The 6,244-nt window shown below is 45.0% G+C and overlaps 1 pseudogene; it reads left to right on the top strand.

Moving 5' to 3' along the window:
* The first annotated feature begins 1,784 nt into the window (after positions 1-1,784).
* Positions 1,785-4,869, top strand: LOC138839907 (histone-binding protein RBBP7-like; annotated as a pseudogene).
* The last annotated feature ends 1,375 nt before the right edge of the window (positions 4,870-6,244 follow it).

The following is a 6,244-nucleotide window of genomic DNA, read 5'->3' on the forward strand; positions in this document are numbered from 1 at the left end:
AGAGCTTTGGCTCAATGTAATAGAGTGCTAGCCTTGAGCACAAAAGCTCAAAGACAGAGCCCAGGCACTGAGTTCAAGCTCCACAACCAACAACAACAAAATAATAATGATATGCCACAGTAAAAAATATATCTATGGCTGGGAAGGTGGCTCAGTGGTAGAGCACTTGCCTTGCATGCATGAGGCCATGGGTTCGATTCCTCAGCACCACATAAGCAAAAAAGAAAAAAAAAATGGAAGTGGCACTGTGGCTCAAGTGGTAGAGTGCTAGCCTTGAGCTGAAGAGCTGAGGGACAGCGCCCAGGCCCAGAGTTCAGGCCCTATGACCAGACCAAAAAAAAAAAAAAAATATATATATATATATATATATATATATATATATATATATACATACATACATACAGTAGTCTCAAATCCATACACACTCTTAAGCCTCATACCTGCACTAGCTAGCTGGTTCTCTTGCTTGGATCTCAAGGATGCTTTCTTCTGTCCATGTATGGTCTCAGTGAGCCAGACAATCTTCTTAGCCTTTGAATAGAAGAATCCTGACAGAAAAAATAAAATCAACTGATCTGGACCCAACTGCCTCAAGAGTTCAAGAACTCCCCCCACTTTATTTGGGGAAGCCCTAGCTGGAGAATTGGCCACCTTCCCAGGGGACCAACTGAATGAACTCGCTATCATTACAGTATATGGATGACCTCTTCCTAGCTAGCCCGAACCAGAACTGCTGCAGGAGCAACTGGGCTGACCCTCTTATTGGAGGCTGGATACTGAGTCTCCAGGAAAAAGGCCCAGATATGTCAACAGCAGAGAAAATATCTTCCAGGTCTCCCATGGGTGAAGATTGCTGGGGCCAGAGAGCAAGCAAGCTATTTGCTTAATACTTAAACCAGACACCAAGGGTGTGTGTGTGTGTGTGTGTAAGAATTCCAGGGTATGGCTAGGTTCTGTAGAATTTGGATCCCAGAATATGTTGTGTTGGCCTCTATATGAGGCTGTCAAAGGCTCAGAGCAAGAGCCTCGATAAGTCTCTACAAGAACAGGACTTCCAGGAAATCAAACACTGTGGTGCTTGCTGTAGCGCTTGGACTGCCTGGTGTAACTTGAGAATTCCATCTCTTTGAGAAAAGAGCTGGATAAGCCAGGTGTCCGTGGCTCATACCTGTAATTGTAGCTACTCAGGAGGCTAAGATCTGAAAGTCATGGTTCAAATCCAGCTCCAGCAGGAAATCCTGCAGACTTTTATCACCCCAATTAACTACCAGAAAACTGAAGTAGAGCTGTGGCTCAAAGTGGTAGAGCACTACTAGCCTTGAGCAAAAGAGCTCAGGGACAGCGCCCAGGGTCTAAGTTCAAGCCCCACAAAAAAAAAAAGGAAGGAAGGGAGGGAGGGAGGGAGGACAGAAAAGAAAAGAAATGAGAAAAGAAAAGAAAAATCTGGATGGCCTTTAGAGCCCTTACCCAAGAATTTGGACTGTGGTAGCAGCTGGTGGCTTACCTTTACAAGCAATTAGTCCCTCTGGCAGCAGGATGGCCTCCATGTCTTCAGACTCAGCTACCATGATGGTAAGAGAGGGAGAGAGAGAACATTACCTTAGATGTAGGTACTTGCGAGCCAGGAGGAGGCAACAGAAAAGGAGGCAGCAAGACAGAGCTCCAGCTTCCACAGCTAGTAGTATATGATGCTCCTAGGAAAAGCAAGAGTGCCAGTAATTGAGCTGCTCTTACTAGCAAGAAGAGTCTGAGGTGAAGAGAAGGGGCAAACAACACAACGCAAGATGGAGAGGAAAGAGAGGTTTGAAGATACTATGTAGGAGCCTGTCATCCATGAAGAATGTAAAATCTCACTAGGTGCCTGTGGCTCACGCCTGTAATCCTAGCCACTCAGGAGGCTGAGATCTGAAGATCACAGTTCCAAGCCAGCCCAGGCAGGAGAGTTGGTGAGACTCTTACCTCCAATTAACCACCAGAAAACTGGATGTGGCACTATGCTCAAAGTAGTAGTATGCTAGCCTTGAGCAAAAGACCTCAGGGACAGTACTCAGGCCCTGAGTTCAAGCCCCATGACTGACAAAAAAAAAAGAAAGAATATAAAATCTGGAAGAATATACCACTTCTTTCTGACCTGGTTATGACCTGTGCTCTTTCCGTGGCCCAATCTTACTGTTCAGTGGCTTCCTGAAATGACGACGCCAGAAGGAAGGGTTATGCTCTTCAATGGCTGGTGCTGGGAATGCATAAATCTGATGCACAGAATCATCCTGTGGTTGCACGAGTTTATATTCCCAATGATGATGCCCCGTTTCATACTTCCCAATGTCACAGTGGCAAGGGTGAATTTGGTAGCTTTGGTTCTAGGACAGAAAAAATTGAATGTGAGATTAAGATTAACCATGAAGCTGGGCACTGGTGGCTCACCCCTGTAATCCTAGCTATTCAGGAGACTGAGATTTGAGGATCATGGTTCAAAACCAACCCAGGCAGGAAAGTCAGCGAGACTGTTATCTCTAAAACGCTACTCAGAAAAAGTGGGAAATGAAGCTGTAGTTCTAGTGAAAGAGTGCTAGCCTTGAGCAAAAGCAGCTCAGGAACAGTGCCCAGGACCAGAGTTCAAACCCCAGAACCAGAAAAAAAAAAAAAGACTAATCATGAAGGAAGAATAAACCATGCTCGTTATACATTGTGGCAGAATCCTCACATCATTGCTACAAAAATGCCATCTTCTGGGGCTGGGAAGGTGGCTCAATGGTAGAGTGCTTGTCTTGTATGCTTCAGGCCCTGGGTTCGATTCCTCAGCAACACATAAGCAGAAAAAGCCGGAAGTGGCACTGTGGCTCAAGTGGTAGAGCACTAGCCTTGAGCTGAAGAGCTGAGGGACAGAGCCCAGGCCCAGAGTTCAGGCCCCACGACCAACAACAAAAACAAATATGCCACCATCTGATCTGTAGGTTTTTTGTTTTTGGGGGGGGGTCCAGTCGTGGGGCCTGAACTCTGGGCCTGGGCGCTGTCCCTCAGCTCTTCAGCTCAAGGCTAGTGCTCTACCACTTGAGCCACAGCGCCACTTCTGGCTTTTTTTTCTTTTTTTCTGCTTATGTGGTGCTGAGGAATCGAACCCAGGGCCTCAGGCATGCAAGGCAAGCGCTCTACCACTGAGCCACCTTCCCAGCCCTGATCTGTAGGTTTTTGACTATAGGAAACATCCTGCTAAGCCAGACCCAAGTGGAGAGTATAATCCTGATCTTAGGTTAAGAGGTTACCAAAAGGAAGGCTATGGTTTTCATTGGGACTCTAATTTGAGTAGACATTTCCTAAGTGACTCTGATAACCAATATTCTCTGTTTGTGGGATATAAATGCAGGATCAGGTCTGGGAATGTGGCTTTGTAGCAGAGTGCTTGCCTAGCAGGCATGAAGCCCTGGGTTTGATTCCTCTACCACATAAACGGAAAGGCCAAAAGTAGCACTGTGGTTCAAGTGGTAGAGTGATAGCCTTGAGCCAAAAGAAGCTCAGGGACAGTGCCCAGGCCATGAGTTCAAGCCCAGGACTGGCACAAATAAATAAATAAATAAATAAATAAATAAATAAATAAATAAATAAATAAATAAATAAATAAATGCAGAATCAAAGGAAGGCAAAAATGTGGCTGGGCACCAGTGGCTCACACCTATAATCCTAGCTACTCAGGAGGCTGAGATCTGAGAATCATGGTTCAAAGAGCTTAGGCAAGAAGTGGTGAGGTAACTCAAAGTGGTGGAGTGCTAACCTTGACCAAAAAAGCTCAGGGACAAACAATGGAGGGGGTAACAATGTTCAAGAGGAAGTGTACTCATTACCTCACTCATGTAACTGTAACCCTCTGTATAGTATCTTTCCAATAAAAAAAAAAAAAAAAAAAAAAAAGCTCAGGGACAGTGCCCAGGCCTAGTTCAAGCCCTGTGACAAAAAAAAGGCCATATTGTGGATGCTAATGCAATCTCTACTGGCCACTCTGCTGTTGTCTGTTGTTAAAGATGTGCCCTGGCATCTGTGGTATGAGTCACTGTTTGGATCTGTTGCTGATGATCAGAAACTTGTGATATGGGACACCAGGTCTAATACCACCTGTGAGCAAAGCCACTTGGTGGATGTGCACACCGCTAAGGTCAATTGTCTCTCTTTCCACCCCTATAGTGAATTGCTTCTAGCAATGGGCTCTTCAGATAAGATCACAGCTTTGTAGGACCTGTGTAACTTAAAGTTAAAACTCCATACCTTTAACCAGATACTGGTGGCCCACGCCTATAATCCTACTCAGGATAAAGCTACTGGAGGCGGAGATCTGAGGATCAAGGTTCAAAGCCATCCCAGCAGGAAAGTCCAATTAACCACAAGAAAACCAGAATTGGAACTGTGGCTCAAAGTGGTAGCGTGTTACCTTGAGCAAAAGAGTTCAGGGACAGCACCCAAGCCCTGAGTTCAAGCCCCAGAACTGGCTAATAATAATAATAATAACCAACTCTATACCTCTGAATCTGAAATTTTTCAGGTCCACTGGTCTTCACATAATGAAACCATTCTGGCTTCAAGTTGTACTGATCACCACCTGAATGTATGGGATTTAAGCAAAACTGGAGAAGAGCAATCAGCAGGACGCAGAATGCAGAAGAGAGGCCTCTGGAACCCCTGTGTTCATTCATGGGGGACACACTGTCAAGATTTCCGACTTCAATTGGAACCCCAATGAACTTTGAGTCATTAGGTGTGTCAGAGGATATCATCTTACAGACACGGCAAATGGCTGAAAACATTCACAATGATCAAGAGGCAGATGTCACAACATTGGAACTACAGGAACAAGAATCTTTTTACTTTTTCTTTTTTTGACAGTAATGGGACTTAAAACTGAGAGCCCGGGCCCTATCCCTGAGCTCTTTTGTTCAAGGTAGCACCCTCCCACTTTGAGCCATATTACCACTCCAGTTTTCTGGTGGTTGGTCAGTCTCACCAACTTTCCTGTTCAGGCTAGCTTTGAATTCACAAGATCCTCAGATCTTAGCCTCGTGAGGATTACAGACATGAGCCACCAGTGCCTGGCTAGGATGTAATGCTTACAAGAATGCTTGATTTGTCAAGTGCTATAGTAGAAAACGTAAGTGGGATGGCTTATGGAATTCTTTTTTTTGGGGGGGGGGGTGCAGTCGTGGGGCCTGAACTCTGGGCCTGGGCACTGTCCCTCAGCTCTTCAGCTCAAGGCTAGTGCTCTACCACTTGAACCACAGCGCCACTTCTGGCTTTTTTCTTTTTGCTTATGTGGTGCTGAGGAATCAAACCCAGGGCCTCATGCATGAAAAGTAAGCGCTCTACCACTGAGCCACCTTCCCAGCCCCTTATGGAATTCTTTACCATCTGATTCTAGCACTTTCAAGTGAGCTGTTCTGTACTACATCCTATTTGTAGCTTTGAGTTTCAAAGTACAAGTTGCAGGGCAATGCCTTTTGATTTAGATGTTTTAAGTCCTCATTGTCCCAAACTAAGTGCTTGATCAAGTTCCCAAATATGTAGATCACTGTTTTAAGTCCTCATTGTCCCAAACTAAGTGCTTGATCAAGTTCCAAAATATGCAGATCACTGTTTTCACTTTCTTGATTGGCATAGCAAAAATAAAGTTTAAATTTCTTTTAATTTTTTTTCCAAAAAAGAAAAGCTGATAAGCTTTCACAAAACATTAATACAAAAGTGCCTCACAAAGTGATCATCCTGATGGACAGCAAAGGATACAGGTAAAGCTGGGCATTGGTGGCTCACACCTGTAATCCTAGCTACTCAAGAGGCTGAGATCTGAGGATTGTGGTTGGATGTTAGTCCCAGCAGGAAAGCCCAAGAAAACTCTTATCTCCAATAAACTACTCAGAACAACCAGGAAGTGGCACTGCAGCTCAAGTGGTAGAGTGCTAGCCTTGAGGAAAAAAAGGTCAGTGACTGTGCCTAGCCCTGAGTTCCAGCACCAGGATCAGCCAAAAAAATAAAAAATAAACTACAAACAATATATGCTAAATCCAGCCACCTTCCTACCACCAGACCTAGGCCCCTCCAGACCATGTCAGTGAGGACCACAGAGACAAAGTGTATTCAAGTACACCTGATCTGATTAAATGGCCCCCTCAAGCTCCCAGACCTGACTCTCTTCACTGACAGAAGATATGTCAAGGAAGGATGCGGGATGACTGGATATGCAGTCACCACAGAGGACCAGACATTA

The sequence above is a fragment of the Dipodomys merriami genome, unplaced genomic scaffold (genome assembly GCF_024711535.1).
Source record: "Dipodomys merriami isolate MVZ:Mamm:240054 unplaced genomic scaffold, mDipMer1.0.p SCAF_3, whole genome shotgun sequence".
Taxonomy (NCBI): Eukaryota; Metazoa; Chordata; class Mammalia; order Rodentia; family Heteromyidae; genus Dipodomys; species Dipodomys merriami.